Source organism: Aricia agestis, chromosome 15 (genome assembly GCF_905147365.1).
Source record: "Aricia agestis chromosome 15, ilAriAges1.1, whole genome shotgun sequence".
In the NCBI taxonomy this organism is placed as follows: Eukaryota; Metazoa; Arthropoda; class Insecta; order Lepidoptera; family Lycaenidae; genus Aricia; species Aricia agestis.
Genome location: NC_056420.1, coordinates 12,629,953 through 12,647,298, shown reverse-complemented (window position 1 = coordinate 12,647,298; position 17,346 = coordinate 12,629,953). Strand labels below are relative to the sequence as shown.

At 37.5% G+C, this 17,346-nt stretch overlaps 1 long non-coding RNA gene across 1 annotated transcript; it reads right to left on the bottom strand.

Annotated features, from left to right (window-relative positions):
* Positions 1–5,181: 5,181 nt before the first annotated feature.
* Positions 5,182–15,691, bottom strand: LOC121734082. Its single transcript, XR_006036657.1, has 3 exons — positions 15,679–15,691; positions 12,089–12,095; positions 5,182–5,278 (listed from the first exon to the last, which is right to left on the bottom strand). It is a non-coding gene; the product is annotated as an uncharacterized LOC121734082 (long non-coding RNA).
* Between the last annotated feature and the right edge of the window lie 1,655 nt (positions 15,692–17,346).

The window sequence follows — 17,346 nt, the reverse complement described above, 5'->3', positions numbered from 1 at the left end:
AAGATAGGTTTCATCAAAAATACTGTTCCCCGCGATAAAATAATTTTGGCGCAACAAAGTTGTGGGCGTCATCTAGCACTAGATATTACTTGATACACCGATTGCTTCCTCCAGTTTCTTCGAGCGATCAAATACCTATACAAACATGTTTAAAGGGACTTTGCTATTATCAGGATATGTCTTCATCGTAAAGTGCTGGTTCAAGACAGTGGCGTGGGAAGACGGGCGAGGAGAGAATAGTACGAAATAATACCACCTTATAATCTCTCTATTATAACTCTTATTGAGTTTCTACTGCTAGAGATTATGAAACAACGACAATTAGTCGTAATAATTTCCAATTGAAACTATGGTGTCCGCCAAACACTTGAATTGCGAGGGCGTTCAAAACCGGATTATACTCAGAACATGCCCAGAACCATTTTTTTTTTATGATATAAGGTGGCAAACGAGCAAACGGGTCACCTGATAGAAAGCAACTTACGTCGCTCATGGACACTCGCAGCATCAGAAGAGCTGCAGGTGCGTTGCCGGCCTTTTAATAGGGTAATAGGGGAGGGTAGGGAAGGGAAGGTAAGGGAATAGGGGAGGGTATGGAAGGGAATAGGGTAGGGGATTGGGCCTCCGGTAAACTCACTCACTCAGCGAAACACGGCGCAAGCGCTGTTTCACGCCGGTTTTCTGTGAGAACGTGGTATTTCTCGGGTCGAGCCGCATTTTCTTCTTCCCCTTCTTTTTATTATCAATAAACCATAGTTTTGCCATATTCGTATCATTTTAATTGGCCGCCTCTCCAGTGTTCAGCGTTGCGTCAGAGCGACAACTCTATTTCGTTTAGAAATTACCAATCACAATAACTCATACCAAAATACCATATTTTAAGTAAAACTATTATCGCAGCGCCGTCATGTTTTATGCCAATGACTACGTTTTGCGCCCCTGAAATTATTTTACCCGTACCAAGACATTTATGCCAATGACATCCTACTCAGAAACATCAAGGCCCAAACTTACATGAAATGTATGTAGGAATTCGTATGAATTTATGATGTATGGCGTGATACGCTATCTGTTCACAGCTGACTGGGGACGGTCGTTAGCGTAATTACCTGCATCATTTGCCCCTACCCTCATATTACCATAAGTGCCATCATCATCAGCTCGAAAAAAATATTTTCAGAATTTTCTTCACTTTGCTGCAGAGGATAGAACAAACGCTTTCCGATGTCCGTTCTAATATGCTAAGATCTTTAAAGGGGACTTGCTGATTTTTGCCGCGACCGACAAAAATTCAAATAAAAAAACTATGTCGTAAGCTATAGATTTTATCTTCTACCGACATTGGTCTAGAGCAGTTTTTCCCAAAGTGGGCGATAACGCCCCCTTGTGGGTCCTAAAGGGGGCGATGTGGAACCCAGAAAAAAAATTAAGGCGTTGTGCTGTCTTGTGTAAAGGCTTGGGGGAGGTGAATTATTTCATCTGGATACATTTTAAATTGAAACAATGCGGGCGCTAAAATATATTTTTTCACAAAGTGGGCAGTAGACAAAATAAGTTTGGGAACCCCTGGTCTAGAGACTTTTTTGCAGTAGCAAAATGAAACCTATAGCCTAAGTAATAAAGAGGGATTTTATGTGAATTTTTGTTGGTCGCGGTCGCTTGTGGCAAAGATCAAAAAGTCACCTTCTCGCAACGTTTAATGCATTTCTAAATTGATAGTAATTCAAGAGGAAAGTGTATGTAAGTACTTGTACTATTATCTATTCTGTGATATAAGTCAGTTTTTGTATATGTGTACATTTCTATGACATAACCTAGAACCTGAACGGCAAATTAATTTAGCTGGAAACAGTTAACATACTCAAAAATAATAACATTCCTTGCGCAGACACATGGAAAACATTTCTTTTTCCGTAAATCAACTATTCATTTGCATAATAATATATTTATATTCATCACAGAGAGCAGTACGTGGGCTTACCTGTGCGCATTATCATTTAATAATATACGGTTTTGAGCACGGCTAACTTAATCTTACTGGACATAATGTTACATTATACAAAGTTATTTTGCTCATATAATGACCTTTATTCCAACTACATATGGATCATTTTTCCAAGGCAGCAATCACTGGAGTAGATGAAAACGTAGCTCTTGTTATGTAATTACGGTTAAACTAAACTACAGTTAGAGTGGACAATAATTATTGTTCAAACTGTTAAAAACTAAGAGATGAGTCACAATAGCTCCATATGGGCAGTGATGAGAAGTGACTAATTCTTATAAAGTTACATGCGATTTCGCGCAAGACAGCACGTAAGTTCCCAAGGGAGATAGCTTGAAATGACATTCGTGATTCGAGGAATAAGAATCGAGCCCAGGATTCAAAAATGACTTCTCATTAAAAATGCCTTACACATGCCGTTTTATAGGAGAGGGATGCTCAATATTTAAAATCCAGAAAGAATCTCAAAATGCTTTCTAAAATATAAGTGCTATCAATAATGTTTTACTACCTTTACATTTTTTTTTATGAAATAAGGGGGCAAACAAGCAAACGGGTCACCTGATGGAAAGCAACTTCCGTCGCCCATGGACATTCGCAGCATCAGAAGAGCTGCAGGTGCGTTGCCGGCCTTTTAAGAGGGAATAGGGTTATAGGGGAGGGTAGGGATGGGAAGGGAAGGAAATAGGGGAAGGTAGGGAAGGGAATAGGGTAGGGGATTGGGCCTCCGGTAAACTCACTCACTCGGCGAAACACAGTGCAAGCGCTATTTTACGCCGGTTTTCTGTGAGAACGTGATATTTCTCCGGTCGAGCCGGCCTATTCGTGCCGAAGCATGGCTCTCCCACGTGTAAATGTTTTATAATATAATATCATTTAGTGCTAGTAGTTTAGGACGCTCCTAACTTTAAGAAGCAATTAAAAATTCGGTATACTTTTACTGTATTTACAGGAATGACACTTTACAGTCGTAATTACAAAAATCTAATTTTAGTCACCCCAAAAATGTCGCGAGCCACTTTCTTTCATTACGATGTATAAAAGAACCTCCCTGTCAAACACGTCCCTCAAATATTTACGAGAGAAATAATGTAAATTTAAGGGTAGCACTCCGATGTTAGCGAACGAACAAGGACTCAACAGTCGCGCGACTTTCTTCTTAGTACTTACTACTTATTTAAGACGTGTATTTGGCAAACACACGACCGCGTCTGATTAGAGAAATTAATTCGTTTTCAAATGCCTCTGAGGTCCAGTGCATTAAAGCTAGGTTCTCAACTCGAAAGTCCTGAGTTTGATTCCCGTGTTAGAACAATACAAATTATGTTTTCCAAGTTTGGTTGGGATAATGTAGACAATGTCCTTTGCGTCGATTAGTCTTGAAAAATCCACCGTATTGATTTAAGGTGACGACTTGATAATTTGGCTGGAGAGTGATTTAAGCTTCCAAAATTTGTACATAGATTAGTTCAAGCATACTAGCTTATCTGAAATATATTTGTGGTTTTTAAATTACGCGACAAATAACATTTTTAACCCCCGACAAAAAAGAGAGGTGTTATAAGTTTGACGTGTCTGTCTGTCTGTCTGTCTGTCTGTCTGTCTGTTTGTCTGTGTGTGTATCTGTCCGTGGCATCGTAGCATCCAAACGGGTGGACCGATTTTGATCTAGTTTTTTTTGTTTAAAAGCTGACATGATCGAAAGTGTTCTTAGCTATAATTCATCATCATCAGCCTGCTCAGTGCTGGACAATCAGGGTTTATCTGGTTCATGAAAGGCCGTTAGCAACTTGTTGTAGTTTGATAGGTCTTATATTTCATTCTAGTTCGTGACATTTGTGAGTATACAATATACATATACACATATTACTGGAAAGTTGACCTGATGCTGCAGCATCACCTGGTAATCAATAGGATATCCAACTCCTCGCCAACTTAGAGTAGAGGTTTCGTGTTTGGGCTTATTTTAATTGCGACAACCAGTAAGATGTAGATAGACAGTAAATATTTACATGCTGCTGCTGCAGCATCACCTGGATTCTATACCTAGGAACCGAGCTTCGTATGAACCCAAAGTGGAGGTTTCATGTTTGGGCTCATATTAACGGCCTCATTGAAAAGAACATTGATAGATGGTAATCATGAGAATATGATTATTCTGCACTATAACCAACACAAGTTTAAAAAGTATGAAATAAAATTAAATTAAGAAATTTAAAAAATTAAATTAAGAAATTTAAAAAAACAACTTTAAAAAGAAATGAAATAATATTTACTGCCTTTAAGTTCAAATAATTTCTAACTTGTCTAAAGTAATATTTTATAATTGTTGTCAAGGTGTGTCGGGGGACCTCTAATGTAGATGTTTGATTTCACATAACATAATAGTTTAAGGATCAGTTCACAGCGAACCGAATCGAGATAATCAGCGTCTTGGCGGTTGTAGTTAGTAGTTTACTTGGCGGTCCCCCGACACACCGTGACAACAATTATGGACTAAAATATTACTTTCGACAAGTTAGAAATTATTTGAAATTAAAGGCAGTAAATATTATTTCATTTCTTTTTAAAGTTGTTTGGCGGGGGTTTTTTTTAAATTTCTTAATTTAATGTCGCTTGTTTTCTATGAGGGGCCGGACCGGACTCTCATAGAAAACAAGCGATCTAAAACATATCCAAAACTATTTTTTACTTTAACGCGGCGTCACCTTAATTGGCTTGATCCGGTTTTGAAATAAAAAAAAACAGAGAGTGTCTCGCGTTTTCACTTGCAGCTGCTATGTATCAATAAGTGTGCGCAGCACTTAGGCACTTTACAGCTTGGCTTCAATGGAATTGTCCGCTGAAACTGAATCGCTGGAGCTAAAAGCATATTTTTGGAAAGAAGTTCCTTATGGAGTGTTCGGCGTAAAGGAGGCTAGACAGAACGATATTTGACCTCGACACTTTTTTATTAGTACCTGCTTAGTAGGGGCAGAGGGTGATAGTTTTCCTGTGCGTCAACTGGATGGCGTTTTTGTGAATAAACAACGACGCGTAGTTAGTATTCCTGGGCGTCAATAAATGTCGTTTTTAATCATTTTTTTGAGTTTATAATATGTATACAGGTTTTTTGAACGTAAGAAATAACGTCGTTCCATTCGGGTGTCCCTTGACACCTCTCAAGTTTTTTTTTATAAAATTAAGGGGGAAAAGATCAAACGGGTCACCTAATGGAAAGCAACTACATCGCCCTTGGACACTCGCAAAATCAGAAGGGTTGCAAGTGCGTTACTGGCCTAAAAGTTATTACATATATCAACTCGCTAGTCACTCGCGGTCTCTGTTATGACTTATGATTAATTCTCTCAGCTCGAAAACTTATCTTAAAATAATATATAACGATTAACGAGTTTTAGTGAAGCAGTAATTAATTTAATTTGCGGAAACGGAAGCGTCAGTAATGTTAGACGTGAGTGTTTTCCGTCTTTTGGAAGCTTCTGTTATTTGTCATTCATTAAAAAGGTTTTCTTTTCATTATAGAGTAAGAGCCCGCGAGGGCCAGACCTTCCTTCGTCTCGTTAAGTTGAAAGTTTACCTGTTTGCGACCTTTACAGAGGTAAGAACGACCAGCAACTATGGAGTTTCGGTCGCGGTTACTTTAGGAGGTATCCAGTTTTGAAGGTCTACCTTACCTTCGAGAAGGAGTAAAGCTCAATTTCATAACTTATATTCTTTGCCGTAATTGGAGGAATCTCGTTTTCCAGTGCCAGATATTTTTGACAGTTGCTTCCCACTGATAGACACCCTGAAAGTCTAATACTTTAAGACAGTTTTGATCTATGGTGTAGTTAATGTGCTTCGTTATAATACGGTGCTAGATTCCCGTATATAGATATAGATAGACCGCATAGACGATAGACTACGTTACACTAGTATTGTATAATTGTACTTGGACTTAGTTATACCACAGAATGCTACAGCTGGCTAGTAACTACAGTCTACAAGCATAAAGGTATTCAACAAGACAGATTTTTAAGCTACTGCATAGCTTTTATCGCGGGCTTTGAGCGCGGCGACCGAATCAAGAAATACCGTAACGAAAATAACCTAACACTCGTCTAACGTCGCTTCAGTTCGGCAGACTTCGGCTCGGTGTTTGTGTACGTGCGATTAGACATAATATACTAGCTGCTCATTTATTTGTAAGAAAAATAATTTAAACAATCACCGAGTGCCACATGTATTTTTTGCGGATTAATTTTTGTAATTAAACCAAGTGTTTTTTACACCATGCAATATGCATGATGTGATCATCACTAAATTTTTTTTTTACTTTACTATACAAGTCAGCGTTATCCACTGAAATTGCTCCGAAAAGTGTCTAATAACTTTTAAAGGATTTTAAGGGAAAGTTACGGAAAAAAGGTATTGATCAAGAAAAGGTTCTACGGCGAGATAAAAAAGGTGTTGTAGGTCCAAGGGCCGGACCCTAGAGCCGAAAAGCCTCCGATAAGTTTGATGAAGTACTCTATTGTAACTCTTGTAGCGTAACTAACATACGTTAGTTGTAAGAAGTTATTTTTAACCTTATAGACGTGGTTGTAAGGTCGAAGAGAAGCTTACAATGATAATATTATAGTCCTTATCTTTAATCATTATCCATACTTATACTTAATTACTCAATAATATTATAAATGTGAAAGCGTGTCTGTCCGCCAGTCTGTCTGTCTGTTACTTCTTCACACCCAAACCGCTGAGCAGATTTGGCTGAAATTCTATATGGAGATACTCTTAGAGTCTCGGGATAGAACATAGGATACTTTTTATCCCGGAAAATATACGGTTCCCGCGCTAAAAAATTTGTTTTTTTTGGCTTTTTTTTGCGCAATGGAGTTGTGGGCATCATAATATCTAGTCTAGTACGGTATATTTCTACTGTCTAAAATCTCAAAATTATGCTGTTTGAATTTTTTAACTTTCCAGACAGGTTGTTGGCGTGGGAGAGCCATGCTTCGGCGCGAATGGGCCGGCTCGACCGGAGAAATACCACGGGCTCACAGAAAACCGGCGTGAAACAGCGCTTGTGCTGTGTTTCGCCGAGTGAGTGAGTTTACCGGAGGCCCAGTCCTCTACCCTTTTCCCTACCCTACCCTCCCCTATTTCCTTCCCTACCCTCCCCTATTCCCTTCCCTACCCTCCCCTATTACCCTAGTCCCTCTTAAAAGGCTGGCAACGCACCTGCAGCTCTTCTGATGCTGCGAGTGTCCATGGGCGACGGAAGTTGCTTTCCATCAGGTGACCAGTATGCTCGTTTGTCCCCTTATTTCATAAAAAAAGTTTAAAAAAAATCTAACGACAGCCACGAAGCATAATCCCATTCCATTTATTTTCTCCTTGGAATTTATATTATCCTTGTATATAACAATATATATCCACTACAAATTTAACGCTTTCAAATTCTTTGTAAACTGGAACGAATTCTGTCAGTATTGTCGATCGCCTCTCCTCTGTCAAATTTCACGGGCTCGCAGGTATCGATAAGATCGAAATAAGAAGCCTGAATTGTAGGGGGATATCAGAGAATTTGAAGGACTAGTACAGAAATTGACTAGAAAACGCCTGTAACTCCGTTGCTCCAAAGTTCGTTTACGCGATAAACCGTACTTTTTTCCGGGGAAAGGCATCGCATGTCCTTTCCCGGGACTCAAATTAAAGTAAATTACGGTCGCAACTTTGTATCACGAAACAAAAATCGGCAGAGTTTTTTTTTTTGTGCTAGTCAAACTCGCGCACGAAGGATTCCATACCGTTATAGAGTGAAAATAGGCAAAAAAATTTGATTTTTGTATGGGAGCCCCCTTAAATATTTATTTTATTTTAATTCTTTTAATAATTTTTAATTAGGTATAGAAGTACGAATATAATTTAGGATTTTGTTCAAATTTCAAGTGCGTAGTTGTTGTCATTATTGAATACGAGCAAAAAAGTCACGTTTCCTGTCAGCCTCCCTTGCATATTAACTTTATTTTGTTTTTTAGTTTTTGTTGTTATAGCGACAACAAATATACACAATCTGTGAAAATTTCAGAAGTCTAGCTGTAGCGGTTCTTGAGTTAACAGCCTGGAGACAGACAGATAGGCGGACGGACAGACAACGAAGTCTTAGTAATAGGGTCCCGTTTGAACCCTTTGGGTACGGAACCCTAAAAACTGCTCTCAACAACAAAATATAATTATAGTTTTAGAAATAATTCAATACAAATAATAGTTTAAAAACCCCGTTTAGTAAGTTATTTATTTGAATTTTTTATTAGAATTTTTTAAGACATTTTAACAAATAATTGCATTATCATTAGCCAATACGTATGCAAAGTTTCGAATTACTTAGACTACTGGAGATATGTAAAAATCGTGCTCAAAGATTCCGTTACATACATACAGCCCAGGCTAATAAAAGCGTATTAAAATGTGTTTTTAATTTTCAACCGTATAAAATACGCGTACAAATATTAAAATAATACTCCGGTATAAAGTTATTTGGCACTGCAGTATGCAAAACATTAAAACAGTGTTGAATACTGTAAAGTTAGTGAGCGCTTCAGAAATTCCTTCGTCATTTGTATCACTTATTTTAATTCACAAAGTGGAAACTAAAATTTGCATTTAGTTTATTTTAATTACTATGTAACTTGTGAGGTACTCTGCCATTTATAGTTTACTAGTTTTTGTCCGCAATTTTGTTGCGCTAGAATTCGTATAAGTATCTAAACACAGTTAAGGCCGAAGTTACGCGGCGTAAATTCCGTATGATTACGTCCGCAATGTCAAACGCATACAGAATACGGACGGAACGCGACGGAATAGTGTGTCATCAATTTAAAATACATTGCAGGCGGAATCATGCGGAACTTGCGCCGCGTAACTTCGGCCTAGTGTGTTTAGACACTTAGTATATCGAATTTCGGGAGATTTTACGGAACAAAAGCTATTTTTGGAGCTTTTATGGGCGAAAAGTACTTTCATATATTTCCATCACAATCGGTGCAGAGATTTAAATGTAAAGAGGTAAAACCATAGACATAATATATACTGTATATATTATGTCTATGGGTAAAACGAACATGGCATGTACGGTATGGCATGTCTGTTTTCGTTAAAAATCATCACAGATTCTTTTATCAAAACGCGTCGGTAGGAATGAACATAGGCACAGATTTAAGATTAAGGACAGTTTTTATCTCAGAAAAAATACCTTTATTATACAAGCTGTTGCCCGCGACTTCGTTAGCATAGAAGATCACGTCCCAAGTATTATTTTTCACAAATATATTATGTACAGAATTGACTTTCCTTTAATTTATTATATGTATAGATGATAAAGAAAATTCTACGCAATGAAGTCGCTAGAAACATCTATGTATAAAGAAAATCGTATTCATGATAAGCTCATAATATTATCTAATGGCAATATTCCGAAATTATCGTGTCATATTAAACGTTACTCGTGGAGGAGTAATATTCATTAGTATGATCTGTATTATGCATCGCTACTCAAATCCGTCGTTAAATAATAAACGACACGTTAATCTGCTATGTACCCTTAAATGTTGATTTTATAATTCATTTTTATACTTGAAAATAAGCCCCGAATTATTTCATTTTCTAAAATTACATACTACATTATATTTCCGAGAATTCGATCTGAGCAAAAAAACGATATCTTAAAATTTTCTCGATAGAAAAAAATCACAAAGATGCATCTAATTTTCACGAATTTTTCATTTATTGCCATGACCGTGCATTGAACTAAGTTAATACACATTGTATAAAATTCTATCATTGAGAGATTAACCTAGCGGGTTTTTAAAATGTTGTATATTTATCGAGTTATTGAGAAAAAACTAATTTGCGATGAATCCGCGTCATTCTTTTTCACCTGGCATATGAAAGACGGGCGTGAGTGTGAAGAGAGAAGGACGATGTTTGACTTTTGGGGTTAGTCGCCCTCTTAAGGCGACGCCTTGATAATTTGGCTGTAGCGATATCGATGACTAAAGCTAAGAAATTAAAGTTCATTGTCAGTATTCATCATGTCTTTGTCTTTGAATTACCCATATACATAACACGATTGGTCAACTTTTATAACACAGAATCAAAAAGACGAAAGAAGTAAAAAAAGGGATTCCTATTTTGACAACAGAGAGTGATTTAAGCTTCCAAAATGTGTACATAAATTGGTTCAAGCATACACTTTAATTTGCCCATTTGACCAAGTCCTATACTAAGGTTGGGTTGCACCAGAGGCGTGGTTAAAGTTAAAGTTATGGTTATAGTTAAGGCTAAATTTAACTTTAACTTAAACCTTAACTTTGACAGGAGAAATTGTCAGATGACAGCTGGTTCAACAAGGTTATAAATGAACGTGGACGGGGGCGCTGCTTGTAAAGGAGAACTGTCAAAAATGGCGTTTTGTATGATGACAGCGTTAGTTCCTTTTTTCGCCACGTGCATTTAAAACCTTGTCGAGCTCTTTGGTTATGGTTAAATATGGCGTCTTGATGGCGTCCATTTTTTAACTTAACTTTAACCAAAGATTTGACATTTGGCATTGTAGTTAAAGTTAAAGTTACAGTTATAGTTAAAGTTAGTTGGTGCAACCCGACCTTAGTGTTACCTAAAAGACAAATGAAAGACTGTATTACCTGTACTTACAGATACTCCATCATAAAGGCACGTAGTATCCCAGATCCCTGCTAATATAGCTCACCTTAAGGGCGACATAAGAAGGCTCGAGATGATGTGACAAAGGGCCTGATAAGCTCCCTTTTTTAGTTTTTTTGGCCTAGACACAAGAGTTCAGTCGAGCTAAGTTTGCTGTTAGTCACCATGCAAAAACTATAATGCCAATCATTAGTCTTATTAGACTTACATCGGTGGGTAATGTGAACGAGGCCCAAATTATTATTGGTGTTTATATAATATAATTATAATGTAATGTAATAGGGTTACACCCTATTTTTAGGTCATTTTGGTAAAGCCTTTCTTTAGAAACATCATAATATTCAAAGTCTCTTGTTGCTTGTCTTTAGAATCATTATAATTAAGTCATATTAGGCTGACCGCATACACACGTGTTTCGTATTCGTATTCCTAATGTGAAATTTCGATTTGGAATTCCGTGAGGCTAGCGCAAACGTTCGTTTGGCTGGCTAGCACTTGAATCGTACGTGCGGAATTCGTATTGTTCGGAATAAAGTGTATCAGTTAATGTATTTTCTACTCAAACTCAACAGTTAAGGTTCCAATTTCCCTTAATTTTTCTCTAAGTCAATTATTACGCCAGCTTGTAGATTGCCCGAACAGCGCGCTTCTGCAGCACAAAAATGTTATATCTTATATCTTTAAACGAGCAATTCTTGTATACAGGGTGTAACAAAAATAAGTGAAAATACTTTAGGATGTGTACGTGTTCCTTGTAGAGAGTTCACTGTGAAAGTTGCAGCGCTGAAAGACCAAAAATTTTTTTGAACTCTCTACAAGGAACACGTACACACCCTAAAGTATTATCACTTATTTTTGTTACACACTGTATATATAATTGGAATCTCGGAATCGGCTCCAACGATTTTCATGAAATTTAATATATATTACAGTATATAGGGGGTTTCGGGGGCGATAAATCGATCTAGCTAGGAATCATTTTTGGAAAATGTCATTTTATTCGTGTTTTATCGAATACCGAGCAAAGCTCGGTCCAATAGCTATATAGTTGTATTTATACCTGCAGCATTGCCCCACAGCAAAATGCCGTAGGACATAATGCCATGAAAATATAATACTGATTCCATGCATACGGATTTCCGAATATAGAAAACAAATTCGGAAATCGAATACGGAAAACGTGTGTATGCGGTCAAACAAATGTTTTTTGAAAAAAAGATAGTTCTTGGTTTAAATAAGCCCCCTATATAGCGTACTTTTAAATTCAACCCGTCGGAGTGGTGAAAATACAATTTAAATTGCAATCGCAGGTAATTAATATTTAAACGTTTCGTGCATAATGATTACATGATAAATAAATGCCAATAAAAAGGAATGGACTCAGCCTCTGGCGACCTGCCAAGCTCTTATTGAAAACCTTTGTATTGTTCGATCCCAAACTTCGCGTAATTAAGGAGGCAAACAGAACGTCTTTTTGGAGATAAATAAACTGAAAGCGAGTAAAGTATAATATAGCCGTGTCTAGCTATGTGCTGTAGTTGAAATATTATGCTTTTGCTATAAATAATTGTAAAATGTATTTATTTTCTGTAGGTAATTTATTATTATTTTGAAGGTACAAAGTGCTGAAGAGATTTTGCAGTCCTTTATAGTTATTGAGTTTCGAAGAATCGGCAATGCTATGCAAACACTTCGTATGAAACGTGATAAGTATGGAATTGTATGCCTCACGATTCACGACTTACGAGTCACCTCGTCGCATCCTTTAGTTATGTCCACACTATGCGCTTTCGTCTTCAATTTTTGTCATCTTCTTTCTTACAACTTTCGTTTTGGCGCATTCAATAATTGAATGCGTCAACGAACGCAACGCCAACATTGTCATTTTTGATTTTTGGATACGGTCAGAGGGCATGCGTCGCGGGCATGCCTCACGTTCGCTGTTGACTGCGCTATAACGCATGCCCTTGACGAACAGAAAAGGCACAGTGAGGACAAAGCTTTTGAATCATAGTGTCTACTGACAATTTTTAATTTAAGTACTAAAAAGAAATTGACTTATTGGCATAATTATGGCAAATCACATAATCAGGTCGGTTTAAGTTAAGTCCACGACTAACATTGACTTGATATAACCGCCGGCTAAATAACATAGGTCCTTCCTATGAATTATTGCTGCCTGCCTGTAGAAATTCCTACTCAGTAATTCGTAGTCGTTTCGACGCCTTTAATAAATACGTGGTATTGATGGTGTCTTAATGAGTCGACTGTGAACGACTTGATCAAACACCTTGTTCACCTAAACCACCGTATTATATTTATACAGTACAATGGGTAGAAGCAACGTATAATACAATTGACTGATATATATTTACCTATATAAATAAAAAGTAATTTTAAACCATCACTCCCCAAGCGGCAGCCGGCTGCCGCATAACAATTGCAAATATTTGTGTCTGCGATACCCACGATTACATTTTGTTAGTCTCGCTAAAATTCGAGAAATTTATGACAGACTATAGTCCTAAAAATTCAAATAATATCCTATCCTATGACATATACTATAGTCTGTCATAAAGTGGCATTTTAATTGAATTTTTGTCGGTCGCGATTGACCGCGGTAAAGATCGGAACGGCACCTTTAGTTTATGTCCACACTGGTGGCCGTGGTAGGGCTACAGATATCCCAAAAATATAAGTACGTTTTACCCGGACTCAAAATATCTCCATAGACCATAACAAATTTCAGCTACTAAAATCGTTTCAGCGGTTTGAGCCTGAAGAGGTAACACTTAAAGGGGGCGACTAACCCAAATTTTTTGATTTTATAATTCATTTATAAAAATGAATTATAAAATCAAAAAATTTGGGCTTTATTTTCAAGTATAAACTTGAAAATAAAGCCCAAATTGTTTCATTTTTTAAAATTAGATACTACATTAGATTTCCAATAATTCGATTTGAGCAAAAACACGATATCTCAAAATTTTCTCGATAGAAAAAAATCACAAAGATGCATCTAATTTTCACGAATTTCTCATTTATAACCTTGCATTGAACTAAGTTATTTTTTTAACACATTGTATAAAATTCTATCATTGAGAAACCGACCTAGCGCATTTTTAAGATGTTGTATATTTATCGAGTTATTGAGAAAAAACTAATTTGGCGATGAATCCGCGTCGTCCTTTTTCACCTGTAGCGGTAGCACGGCGACCAGTGGAAATGCGAAAGTATGGACAAACTGTGGAAATAAACCTAAGGTGCCGTTCCGATCTTTTTTCGTTCCGAAAAATTCAATTAAAATGCCACTTTATCGAACGGAACGAATGCCACGAAAAAAGATCGGAACGGCACCTTAGGTTTATTTCCACAGTTTGTCCATACTTTCGCATTTCCGCTGGTCGCCGTGCTAGCACTACTGGCATATGAAAGACAGTGAGTGTGAAGAAAGAAGGACGATGTTTGATTTTTTGGGTTAGTCGCCCTCTTAACAGATAGACAGACGCGACAGACAGACAGGCAGACACACTTTCGCATTTATAACTTCAGTATGGAAGTATGGATAGTATGGATTGTGATTATTGTGCTAAAAGTGAATTATCACAAAATATTTTACAAACAGACGCCAGCGAAACCTTGTCCCCGATCAGCAGAAAAAAGTTAGCAACGGGGCCATTTCAATTAATATTTGCGTTTATTAAATCGTCGTAGAAAGTTTCCCGGACATAATGGAACTCCGCTCGTTAACAAACTCCGGCCTGTGATAATATTTAATCTGTAATTTACTCATTTCCAATGGATTCTGCGATAAACGACATAAATTTTATCAATAATCGTGTAATTCCGCCGAATTACGTGAGTTTCTACTCGAACGATTTCGGACCGATTCCGGATATAATATGTAGCTGTTTGACCGAGCTTTGCTCGGTATTCGATAAAACACGAATAAAATTACATTTTCTAAAAATGATTCCTAGCTATACTTACTCCACTCGGGCTAACTTGTCGCTAGCGGTCATTGACTCCCTGTCAAAAACTTGTCATTTTCCATATAAAACCACGATAAACAATATCTGACACTTCATTGTCAATCGCGGTTTATATGGAAAATGACAATTTTTTGACAGGGAGTCAAAAACCGCTAGCGACAAGTTAGCCCGAGTGGAGTAGAGATCGATTTATTGCCCCCGAAACCCCCTATATAACTCCAACGATTTTCATGAAATTTAGTATATAGGGGGTTTGGGGGGCGATAAATCGATCTAGCTAGGAATCATTTTTAGAAAATGTCATTTTATTCGTGTTTTATCGAATACCGAGCAAAGCTCGGTCAAATAGCTAGTATATACTTATAAAAGTATTGCCCGTAGATTTATGTATTTTATTCTTACTTTTTTTCTAAAAACACTCGGTCTTAGAATAAGAATAATAAGAATAAGAAAAGTTTATTTCGTACATCACACAACACAATATTTACAAAGGACGAGAAAACCAGGACACAGTACAATACTTAATTTACATTATATTGTGTGATCTCACAAAAATGGACCCCAGCTCAGCATGAGCAGCAAGTTGCTGCACTGATTTTCTGCTGGGACCATTGAGTGACCTCACAGATGTAGGTTATACGCTCAGTTTCGCATTAGTTCAGTCCGCCAATCTGGTAAGATTGAAGCGAAACTGAACGTCTAACCAGTGGATTGACGGACTGATCACTTTATTATTATTCTTTTAGCCTTTATTAGATTTCAGTTTCAGACTGACGCCAGATTAACCTACGACTAAGGATTGATCCAAGAATGATCCTCTGCTGTGGCCTTTCTACGCTGGTCCGTAATAGACTAATACAAGCGGTTACAAACATATTCGTCAATGATTGCCCCTGATTATAAAGTTTAAACATAAGTAACGTGAGCACTGAGCAATAGACAGCTTCGTCATTCCAAGCCAATTATTCATTCTCCAACTTTAAGAGGGTATTTACCAAGCGCGGTCCGAAGGGGGGGGTCACATGACCCCCCCAAAATCTAAGGTCAAATTGAAAAATCTCAAAATCCTTCCAAATAATAAAAGGTAATTTCTAGCTATAACTAACCTAACCTAACCTAACCATCACTGCGTCCGATCTTAGACAGCTGTCATCCCAGAACCGTCCAATGAATGGCGCAGATAAAAAAAAATATATTAGTGAAGTGACTAGTGAGTGACCCCCACCAAAATTTCAGGCTGCGACCGCGCCTGGTCTTTACTGTAGGCTTCTAGCATCATGGTGGTCATTTCCACCTTTCCCATAACATTTTGGACGTTCTATTGTAATATTTGTAGGAATATACTTACCTAAACTATCAGCATATTTAAATTCTTAGCAACGTCGATATAATTATATTTATATGGAAAGAGGGTGTGAATAAAATTATATGTCTCGCCGAGGCTGCGTAATATGAATTTTCGCATAATTTGTTTATGTACGACGACATCAATTTGCAAGTTAACATGAACAATAATTTAGTGCAGGACATTAAAATCAATAGGTAATATCCTGCAAAACTCAGAGCAGAGGGCACTACTGGTACATACAGTAAATAATCCGACGAAAATGGTCCTTTACAGCATATTATTATGATTTAAATTATTATTTTCGAAAATATTACTGCAGAACGTAGCTTTTGCGGCGGTGATGGCCACGAGCTTTGGCCGGAATCGAATGTAATCATTTCCTATGCTAAGTACTCACATACGGTTTTGCTCGATAGTTTTACCCCGAATCGAAGGAAATGACATATTTGACATATTTAATTCCATCGAGCCAGCTCGAAGCGAGCCTTCGAGCTGTCAGTTTTGCGGTCCACACGGTGGTTATTGCTCGATTTGGAGTAAAACTATCGAGCAAAACCGTATGTGAGTGCTTAGCATATATTATTTTATACCCGTGCGAAGCCGAGGCGGGCCCCTAGTTTATAATATTATAGCATGGATAGAATATAGATAATGCTTTTACTTTTTGTTATAGCAAAAGTTACAGTGAGCTAAACGTGGTGAGCTAAACGGCCTAGTATTAACTATTAGGCCTAAGTTGGTTGGAGTTAGGCGCCGCATTGTTCAACTTTTACTGCATTAACATAAACTTATGCCTAGTCTGATTTCAGATTGAATAATTTAAATGAATGAAAATATTATACAAAACTACCAATAACATAGAATACGAGTAGCAGTAACGTATATTACAAAGAGGTTTGTTCGCTTACATCGGCTTCGAAACCACTAGATCGATTTTGATAAAATTTGGCATAAATATTGGGCAGATCTCCGGGAAGAATAATATACAGGCTGCAATTAAACCTTCCTGCCAAGTCACCCGCACGTGACGTGCCCCCGCGCGCGCGCCTCCCCCCGAGCCCAATTTTTTTTGATAAATGAACTCTCCAAATGATACCTAAGTGCTGGAAAAAAATTGGCAGGAAGGTTTATTTGCATACCCTGTTTATTGAAGTGTGGCAAAGCGCGCCAACCCGGCAAGTGCGCCATGTAGCTATACTTCCATGCTGCTGATTGGAGGTTTCCAATCACAAGTATGGAACTATAGCTGCTTTGCCACACTCACTATAAATAGACTAATTTTATTGAGTACAAGTGGG